The 11218-nt window shown below is 42.4% G+C and overlaps 1 pseudogene; it reads right to left on the bottom strand.

Moving 5' to 3' along the window:
* Positions 1-309: 309 nt before the first annotated feature.
* LOC133242701 (ferritin light chain-like) lies at positions 310-10581 on the bottom strand (annotated as a pseudogene).
* Positions 10582-11218: the final 637 nt, after the last annotated feature.

Genomic DNA, 11218 nt, shown 5'->3' with positions numbered 1-11218 from the left:
TACATTGGCAGGCAGATTCTCTACCACTGAGCCACTCTGATTATTTTTACCTTTTACTATAATAATTACTGAAACTGAAATTTTATTTTGAAGATTCACTGAAGCCTAGGATGAAATTGATTTTCTCTCTAAAAAAAGTTTTCCATTTGGTTTTTTTTTTTTTTGGAGTAGACCCAGTCTGGAACCATTTTAAATCAGGTACACAGCTCTAATTTCCCAGAACTACTCAGGCAGTGGGAACCTGAGCTGTAAGTTCATGGTCACAACTTTGCAGGGAAGAAATTTTTTTCCTGCTCTAAATATCATCAAGCCAGTGGAGTCCCAGCTTACCATGGGAAAGACCTCCTATTACTTTGTCTACCTTGGGTTGTTTTATGTCCAAATTTCCCTATTAAGCTGCTAAAATTGAAGCACAAGTGTTCCTTATTAGCAAATCCCTTGGGGTAAAGTGATTCTGAGCTTTGAAACTGTTTCTATAGACTCCTACTTTCTTTTGGATTTTGGCCTGGTATTTCCTTGCTTTTTCATTTGCTTTTAAGTGCTCTTCAGATTTTTAAAAAAATCTATTCATGTGTTCAATGGTTTCTTATTTATTCATATTTTTTAGTTGATTGGTACAAATAATACAGCCCATCTTTCCTAGAAATAGCTTTTTCAATCTAGGGACACTTTCTTCAGTTCATAAAAATTCTCAGACATTCTCTCCTTAACTATTGTCACTTCCTGATTCTTTTTGGTTTCACTCTCTGGAACTTTCATTAAATAGGTTTTGGTTCCTTTCACTCTAGCCCCCTAGCTCTTAATTCGTTTCTCATATTTTAAATCTTATCACTGTGTGGCCTCTGATGCGTGATCTCCTCAGCTGTCCTCTAGGTCATGAACTCACTTTTTGCACCCATTCTCTTGTTTATCTCATCATGTTGGGCGTTCATCAGTTTGTTCTCAGATTCATTCCCCATCCTGTTGTGCTCTATTCCATCCATACTGCAAGGACCTTCCTATCCTACCATCCCTTTTATGTAAGTTTGTGTATTTCTCTCCCTTTGTCTGGGCTTTGAGCAACATCACCAGAGGGGCTCCTCCAAGCCCGCTGGGCTCAGGCGGCTCCTGGTGGTGCTTGCGGGTGAGCCCTTGGAAGAGAGCCCCGCCCAGCTCGGCCTGGGGACCAGCCAGCCTGCCGAGGTCAGTCAGGTGGTCGCCCATCTTCCTGATAAGTTTCACGTGCTCACCTAGGACGCGGCTCTCTCGGAAGTGACGGAGGTGGGGGCTGCGCGCGCAGAACCCCGGGCCTGCAGGTCCGCGACGGCCCTGTTCGGGTGCTTGTCCCCGAGCTCGGTGGCCTCCACGGTGTCCTGGCTTGACCCCACTCATCCTGAGATGTGCCTGCGGTCCTGGGAGACGGCGCGGCCGCCTTGCTGGTCTTGCATTTTCAAGAGACGCTGGGCACCCTCGTGCTTCTCCTGGGCCAGTTCGCGGACAAAGTGGCCACTGCACTCCAGAGCCACGTGGTCACGGTGGAAACAAGCCCAGAGACAGGTTGGTGCACGAGGCCTGCAGATGCAGGGTGACTAGGCGGTGACCGGGGTCTCCACCTCAGTGGAGTCATTCTGACGAATCTAGGAGGTCAAGGTCAAAAATGGTGGTGGTCCCAGTGGCTGAAGGTAGCTGAGGGGCTGATTCTGAAGGTTGTGACTGGAAAAGAGGTTGGAGGGTGGTCAGAGCCTGGAGTGAGGGGCATCCCTGGGTCTGTTCCATCCAAACAAACACTGTTGTAGCAAGAGACACATCCACGGACCGCCCAGTGCACTGCCTCTGTGTTATTTTTAAAATTATCAAGATTTCTGTCTGTTCTTGATTCATAGCACCTGCTTTTGTTTGTTGATTTTAAATACGCTTATTTTAAAATTCTTTCCAAACTGTTCTATTATTTCTTTTATATGATTCCTCTTAGATGTCGGCTTCCTTTTGTGGTGTTGGGCCTTTGTATTTTTTTTTTCTTTTTTTGAATGCCTACCGTCATGGTGGCTTTTTTTCTCTCCCACTGACTGTCCCTGAAAAGTGCTTTTGTGATTGCTTCAGCCCAGTGTCTTGAGGACCAAAGTCAGTGGCTCAGGGATTTTGCTCTGTGGACATATACCACAGTTCCAAAGCAAGAGCTCACACAACGTGTCTACCTGGTGGCTGGCCGTGCACATCTCTGCTTTCTTTCTCTATCACTGAGCAGTTGGTTTCTAGCTCCACTCCCCAGTGGATAGCTAGGATTTGTTCACCTTCAGATATAGCTGGGGGGCCATGAGCAGTTTCCCCATTGGGAATGGGGGTGTGGTGGAGTCCTTACTCCTGGGTTGGATTTGAAATTCCAGACTTGTGGTCAAAAGGTACCAACTTACAGTTGTAAAATAAGTACCAGCGAGGTAACATACAATGTCATGACTGCAGTTAACATTGCCGTGTGATATATTTGAAAGTTAGTAAGAGATTAGGTCTTAAAATTTCTCATGACAGAGCAAAACACATTTCTTTCTTTTTTTGTATCTATATAAGCTGATGAATGTTAACTAAATTTATTGTGGGAATCATTTCACAATTATGTAGGTCAAGACATTATGCTGTACACCTTGAATTTGTACAGTGCTGTATGTTAATTATATCTCATTAAAACTGAAAAAATGAAAAAACATAGAACAAAACAAAGCAAAAAAGCAATCCCACACTTTACTGTCTGGGTTGGGTCCTTCCTTACTTACTGCTTGCTTCCTTACTGCTGTGGGCTTCCACTTCCTTTCTAGTCCATGATTTAAAAAATCATGTCCCCTGAGTATTTTTGAAACACTTTATCTATCATTTTTACATTTTGGAAACAGAGTGCAGGAAGTTTAGCATATTTTCACCCTGAGTCAACACAGTTTTTAACCAAAATGTAGTCTAAAGCCTTGCTGCTCAAGTGCCTTCTGTGGAGTGTGTTTATTTTTTATTTTTATACAATTTTAAAGGTTCCTTACCATTTACAGTTATTACAAAATACTGGCTATATTCCCATGTTGTACAGTATATCCTTGTAGCTTATTTTATTTTTTAAATTAATGATTTTTAACTGTGTTGGGTGTTCGTTGCTGTGTACTGGCTTTCTCTAGATGTGGAGAGTGGAGGCTCTGCTTCGTTGCGGTGTGTGGGCTTCTCCTTGCAGTGGCTTCTCTCACTCTTTTTTTTAACTTTTTATTTTGTATTGGAGTATTGCCGATTAACAGTTTTGTGGTAGTTTCAGGTGAACCGTGAAGGGACTTAGCCATACATATACGTGTATCCATTCTCCCCCAAACTCCCCTCCCATCCAGGCTGCCACACAACATTGAGCAGAGTTCCATGTGCTATACAGTAGATCCTTGTTGGTTATCCATTTTGAATATAGCAGTGTGTACATGACCATCCCAAACTCCTTAAGTTCGTTTTCTAAATCTATGAGTCTCTGTTTTATAAGTTTATTTGTATCCTTGCCTTTTAGATTCTACATATAAGGGATGTCATATGATAATTTCTCCTGCTTGACTTCACTCATTATGACACTGTCCAGGTCCATCCATGATGCTGCAAATGGCATTATTTCTTTCTTTCTTATGACTGAGTAACATTCCATTGTATACATGTACTACATCTTTATCCATTCCTCTGTCGATGGACATTTAGGTTACTTCCATGTCTTGGCTATTATAAACAGTACTGCTAGAAACATTGGGGTGCATGTATCCTTTCGGATCATGTTTTTCTCAGGCTCTATGCCCAGGATTTGGATTGGAGGGTCATATGGTAGCTCTATATTTAGTTTTTTAAGGAACCTCTCCAGCATTTGTTGTTTGTGGATTTTTTGACGATAGCCATTCTGACTGGTGTGAGGGGATATCTCATTGTAGCTTTGATTTTCATTTCTCTAATAACGAGTGATATTGAACATCTTTTGTGCCTATTAGCCATCTATCTGTATGTCCTCATTGGAGAAATGTCTGTTTAGGTCTTCTGCCCATTTTTTGAGTAGGTTGTTTGTTTTGATGCTGTTAAGCATCATGAGCTGTTTGTAAATTTTGGAGACTAATCCCTTATAGGTCACAAGTTTACAAATACTTTCTCCCAATCTGTGGGTTGTCTTTTCATTTTGTTTATTGTTTCCTTTCCTGTGCAAAAGCTTTTGAGTTTGAGTAGGTCCCATTTGTTGATTTTTGTTTTTTATTTCCATTATTCTGGAAAATGGATTGAAAAAGATGTTGCTGTGATTTATGTTGGAGAGTGTTCTGCCTATGTTTTCCTCCAAGAGTGTCTGGTCTCACATTTAGGTCTTTATCCGTTTTGAGCTTATTTTTGTGTATGGAGTTAAAGAGTGATCTGATTTCATCTTTTTCAGTGTAGCGCTTCAATTTTCCCAGCATGCTGTGGCTTCTCTTGCTGTGGAGCGTGGATTCAGGACGTGGGCTCAGTCATGTTGGCACACAGGCTCAGTTGCTCTGTGGCTTGTGGGATCTTCTCAGACCAGGAAATCAAACCCACATCCCAGCTTTGGCTGGTGGATTCTTATCCATTGGCCCACCAGGCAATTCCCCATGTAGCTTATTTTATTTCTAATAGTTTTTCCTCTCACTCACCCACCCCTATATTGCCTCTCCCTACCCTCCCCACTGGTAAACACTGGTTTGTTCTCTCAGTCTGTGAGTCTGCTTCTTTTTTGTTGTATTCACTAGTTTGTTGTATGTTTTAGATTCTGTGGAGTGTGTTTTAAATTCAGAATCTCAGGCCTCCCTGAGACCTGGTGGATTAGAAATGGCTCTTTGACAAAAGGCCCAGGTTCAGGTTTGAGGAGCGCTCCTCTAAAGGTCACTTAGTTTCTGTATTACCAACCAAGACAAGATGAGGAGAGAGGAAAGAAGCTTTTATTTACTTAAATTTCACCTCTTCTTCCCTTTCCTGCCACTTCCATGTTGATATATCTTGAATTTTTATTACAGTTTGCTATTAAAGGCCATAATGCTTATATGAAATAATAATTTTTTTTTTTTTTGATGGCTTGTGGGGTCTTAGATTTCCACCCAAGGATTGACCCCCCTGGGCCTTCGACAGTGAAAGCGTGAAGCCCTAACCATTGGACTGCCAGGGAATTTCCCCCATCACTTCTTTTAGTTTTATTTTTCTCCTTGTTGGGGTTCGCTCGGAGCTTCTGATATAAAATTTTTGAGTCCTTATAATATGAAAATGGTCTTTATTTTGCCTTCATTCTTTGACAGTATGAATATAGAATTCAAAGTCCAAAGATACTTTCCTTTGGCACTTTGCAGGTATTTATTATCTTCTTGAATCTATAAAAAAAAATAGAGAAGAAACCTTTTTATCATAAAAAAATAATTTTACAGGAAAGTAGAGGGAATTAAACAATGAACTCCATGTGTTTATCTCTTGACTTCAGCAATTAACAATATTTTTGCATCTGTTTTGCTGACAGGAAATCTCAGGTCAACCCCATTCTCATTTTTTTTTTCCAGATCTTTTTGTTCTGGTAGCTTTTAGGGACCTCTTTATCCTTCTTGTTCTGAAAGTTTGCTACAGTGTCTAGATGTATCTTTCAAAAATTATTATTACTGATTAGCTCTCAGAGGTTCTTTCAATCCAAGGCCTTGTGTTTGGATTCAATCCTGGGAATTTCTTGACTGTTACTATTCTTTGGATGTTGCTTCAGTTATCTCCTTTTGGAAATAACTTTTAGAGGAATCTTGTAACTTGTAATCTTGAATCATTCCTCCCATCGGCCTCTACAATTCTCTTCATTCTTTTCATCCTTTTATCTCTTTGTGTTGTGTCCTGGGAAAGTTTCTCAAGGTAACCTTTCAGCTTACAAATTTATCCTTCAACTGTGTACACACTGCTATTCACTATATAAGTTCAACAGCTACTTTTTTTGGTTCCTCAGCTTTTAGTATTTTAAGGTTACAATGCTGGGAGGGATTGGGGGCAGGAGGAGAAGGGGACAACAGAGGATGAGATGGCTGGATGGCATCACTGACTTGATGGACATGAGTCTGGGTGAACTCCGGGAGTTGGTGATGGACAGGGAGGCCTGGCGTGCTGCGATTCATGGGGTCGCAAAGAGTCGGACACGACTGAGCGACTGATCTGATCTAATCTGATCTGATGCTTGGTTGTGGACTTCCATCCTATAGGAAAGTTTTCCTGGGTGCATCCTGAGAGGAGATGACTTGCTAGCAGGCCTAATTTGCAGAGGGGCTGGCTACATAGGAGCATGGTGTGACTCTGGCCTTCCAGTGCTGAGGGCCACCATCCTTTTTAGGTGAGGAGGGCCTTAATTCCAAGCGACAGAATCCCATAGCTACTTTAAACAGAAAAAGACTTTATTTCTACTTTTTATTGAAGGATTTAATAAAGTGCTTAGCACTAGAACACTCTATACCTTGATTAGCTTTTACATATGAATACATTTGTGTAATTACCACCCAGCTCAAAATATAGATTATCCCCAGCCTTCCAGAAGTTCTTTGTGTCTCTTTCCAGTCAGTATTCATCCCATCCTCCCAGCAGAGGTAATCGTTTCCTCTATTTCTATTACCACTGATTAGTTTTTCCTGTTGTTGAACGTTACAGAGATGGAACTACTCCAAGTGTACTTGGCTGACCTCCTTTGCTGAGGGTGTGAAATTCATCCTTGTTGTGTATATGTTGTTTATCCTTTTATATTGCAGTGTAACATTCTATTGAATGAATAGGTCACAATTTATATATCCATTCTCCTATTTCTAGACATTTGTCTTTTTCCCTCTTTTCTAATTCTGCTGACTGAAGCTTCTGTGAACATTCTCATTTATGTCTTTGGTAAACATATGCATTTATTTCCTTTGGGTGACAAACCCAGGAAAGACAGTGTTGGATCATAGACCGGGCATATGTTTAGCATTAGTCAATACAATTTTGTGGAAAGTTGATTGTACCAATTTACATTCCTGTCGGCGACGTATGAGAGTTCCAGCGCCCCACATCCTTGCTGGTCCCTAGTGAGTCTTTTTATTTTTAGCCATCCTGGTAAGCGTGCTGTGGCGTCTTCTGGTGCGTTTAATTTGCATTTCTCTGATGAGTAATGATGTTGAGTGCTGTGACAGATACAGAGTTTTCCAGAGTTTCCACAACATCTCCCATCATCTTACAATGGAACTGTAACACTCTTCCCATTCAAGGTGGAGTCCATGTGCTCTCCTCTTGAGTCCTGTGACTCTGGTGGAAGTGGTAACATGTAACTTCTGAGAGTCAGTCCTAAAAGGCATTACAGGCGTACCTGTTTTTACTGAACTCTTGTTTTATTGTGCTTCATAAATTTTTGTTTTCAATAAATTGAAGGTTTGTGGCAACCCTGCAGCGTCAGATGATGGTTAGCATTTTTTAGCAATAGAGTGTTTTTAAATTATGGTATGCACACTGTTTTTTTAGACATGCTATTACACACTTAGTAGACTATAGTATAGTGTGCACATAACTTTTATATGCTATTGGGAAACCAAAAAAATTGTGTGACTCACTTTATTGCAATATTTATTTTATTGTGGTGGTCTGGAACTGAACCCCCAATATCTCTGAGGTGTGCCTGTGCCCACTTGTTTGGGACACCTTCTTGGAGCCCTGAGCTTCCACAGAAGCAGTTCAACTAACCTGATGTCACCATGCTGTGAGGAAGCCCAAACTAGTCCAAAGAGACCATGTGGAGAGATCTTGAGACTACATGAGAAAGATTCCCAGCCAACCTGCAGTTCTGACCACCATTTGGGTGTAACTACATAAGACACCCCAAGTCAGAACCTCTCAGTTCAAGACATTCTCCAATATTTGCTGTTCTCAACTGGAGGAGATTTTGCTCCCAAGGGACATTTGAGAATGGCTAGAGACATTTTTGGTTGTCACAACTTGGTGGGGGGCTATTCCTGGCATCTAGTGGGTAGAGACCTGCTGCTGCTGCTAAGTCCCTTCAGTCGTGTCGGACTCTGTGCAACCCCATAGACGGCAGCCCACCAGGCTCCCCGTCCCTGGGATTCTCCAGGCAAGAACACTGGAGTGGGTTGCCATTTCCTTCTCCAATGCATGAAAGTGAAAAATGAAAGTGAAGTCGCTGTCGCGTCCAACCCTCAGCGACCCCGTGGACTGCAGCCTTCTAGGCTCCTCTGTCCATGGGATTTTCCAGGCAAGAGTACTGGAGTGGGGTGCCATAGCCTTCTAAACATCGTACAGTACACAAGACATCCCCCCCCCCAAAGAATTATCTGGCCCAAATGTCAGTTGTGCTAAGGTTGAGAAACCCTACTTTAAGCCACATAATCCACTAAGTTTGGGGATGTTTTGTTCCACTGCAAAAGTACTAGAACAGGGACTTCCCTGGTGGTCCAGTGACTAAGACTCCGCATTCCCAGTGCAGGGGTCCGGGTTCCATCCCTGGTCAGGGAACTAGATCCCACATGCCCCAAACTAGATCCCAGATGCTGCAACTGAGAGTTCGCATGACACAACTAAAAAGATCCCACATGTCACAACTAACACCCAGCACAGCCAAATAAAAATAAATATTAAAAAAGTACTGGAACAAATACACAAACAGAAAGGGAATTTGTTAAAGAAAATTAGATAGTTCACAGATCTCTGAGAGGCCAGAGTATTGGGCTTAAAGGCTACTCATCCAGGAATAATGGTCAAGCCACACTACATGGTGAAAACTGCTAGACACAGACCCAGAGTTTTCTGTCTGTGGTGCTGAGGATGCCAGGACCTCTCCATGCTGGGAGCCAGTGCCACCCTCACCAGAAAGTGGGTTCCAGGTGTTCTCTGCTTCTTCACATTGCTCACTTTTGAATCAGAGTCTTACCTTGGCATGTCTGATGGACGAACCCTAAATCACGTGTAAATCTGCCTGACCTGTCTGCAAGAGAAGCTGACCAAGCAAGTTTTCTGGCTTCTGCTATGGACGCAGGACCAACTCAGGAAAGGTGTTCCAAAGATGCCGGGAAGCCACAACCTTGACAGAATTCCCTGATAATATGCTGTTTTAAATCTTGTTGTAAATATGATTGATGATGGCTGCAGAATAACACCCATGATGACTCTACCGTAAGTTCCCGATTCTTTTGTTAATACATTTGGATTATTTTTATGTTTTTTGTTGTTGTTGTTGTTAACTTATTTTAAATAATTCTGTGATATTATCAGACCTTTGGGCTGGAAATTTTGCTTTAGAGGTTTTTTTAATCCCAAAGAAATAACTTATAAAAACTGAAGTTTATTATACAAAGGTCCTTATGGCTTTATTATTTTTAACTACTGAAAACTGAAAATAGCGCAGACATCTAAAACCATGGAACAGGACTTCCCTGGTGGTCCAGAGCTAAGACTCTGCACTCACAGCGCAGGAGGCCCAGATTTGATCCCTGATCAGGAATCTAGATCCCACGTGCTACAAGTAAGCTTCCACATGCCACCCAAAGATCAAAGATCCCGCATGCTGCAACTAAGACCCGGCACAGCTAAATAAATTAATTAATTAAAAAATAAAACTGTGGAACAACGGACTGATTTGTAATATGATAACAAACTTCTACAATTTCCTGGGATGGTAGTAATTCTAAATGTTAGGCCACATTTGTCTCTGTTTGTTTATATTCGGTCGGACCGTGTGTCCAGTTTACTTTGAAAAGTGTAGTCACTGTGCCTGTGTAATTTTGTTATAATGGAATTTTACAATAAAAATAATGACTTTGTGTTCTGTTAGGCTAATACATGAAAAGTGGGTACAAAATGTTTTATGGAGAAAACCGAAATGTAAGAGTCTCGATATATTCATTACAGCCATGTAAAGTTAGTGTTTGCATAATGCGAAGAGTCAAGACAAGGTTGCCTTTTGTTTTGGGCTTGTAAAGTTGTTTAACTATAGAAAAATAAAAGGAAATTCCCCAGGGTTTGTATTAACCGCTCAGCATCTGGAGAGCTTGCCCAATAGGTGGCACTACTGGATAGGAGCAGATAGAAACTTTTCCAGGCTGCCTTCACGCGGTGTTTTGCAAACTTCCATTGGCATCAGAAAATGACCTACTTAAAACACAGCTTGCTGGGCCCTTCCCTTAGATGCTCTGATGTAGTAGGTCTCACATGTGGCCCAAGAGGTTGCATTTCTAACAATATTCCAGGAGAAGCTGACATTGCATGATTGAGAAACGTTGCCTTTGCATGGAGCTGCTTGGAGTGTAGAGAGTCAGAACAGGCTTCTTCTCTCCTTCTTCATAGCAGTCCCCAGCTCACCTCACTGCCACGGCCACCAGTGTCAACAGAGGAGTAGGGTGGCCACTCAGAGGTGGTGGGGGGCGTTCCTGCTTGACTCGCTCCATCCTGTCTTCCATTTGAAGGGAGCAAAATGGAGGGAAGGCTCTTCATCTGTTGCTTTCCAGAGGCACCGACAGACCTCACACTGGGGTCCTGCTCGGGCCAACACGGTGAATGACTGGTGGCCTCAGCTGCCACCCGATGGAGAGGATGGGGTGCCTCCTGTCCCTCAGCAGGCATCTTGGAGTCCTTTGCACCCCCACTTCCCCTACTTCTGTAAACACGTATCTTACTATGAACCTAAGTCTGGGTTAGCTCATTCCAGGCTTTGCATGTCTTTGCTCTAACTACTGAGTAAAGAACTTGTCCTCCATCTCATAGAAATTCAAGCAAAATTCACCACTATATTTTTCAAAAACTCTCCTCAAACTTTCAACCTCTCCTCTCCCTAGTTTTACTCTCTCCCCTGAGCTTCACCTTGCTTCCTACTTCACTAAGAACATGGAAAGAATTAGAACTTCCGTGAGTTCCCAGCACCAGAGCCACCCTCCCCACTGCATCTGGCCCCGTATACTGTACTTCCTCCCCAGTGAGATGGATGACTTGTTGATGCTTTCAGCCAAGAGCGCTCCCTCCCCTTGTGCACTGGATCCATCTCCTCTCAAGGTCTTGGCTGCTGCAATACTCCTCTCTCTACTGCATCGCCAATTTCCCTCTATTTACGGGACTGTTCCCATCAGCATACCCATGTACTGTTATTCCTTCTGTATTAAATAGAAGAGTTGCTTCTGTTCATTATCTCCAGTTTTTCTGTTACTTTTCTCACATGAGCCCACCCAGCCACGTTTTGTCCCCATCTCTCTACCAGAACTACCCT

Source organism: Bos javanicus, chromosome X, assembly GCF_032452875.1.
Source record: "Bos javanicus breed banteng chromosome X, ARS-OSU_banteng_1.0, whole genome shotgun sequence".
NCBI classification, from domain to species: Eukaryota; Metazoa; Chordata; class Mammalia; order Artiodactyla; family Bovidae; genus Bos; species Bos javanicus.
Note: the sequence above shows the minus strand (reverse complement) of the source record. Positions and strands in the feature narration are given on the sequence as shown.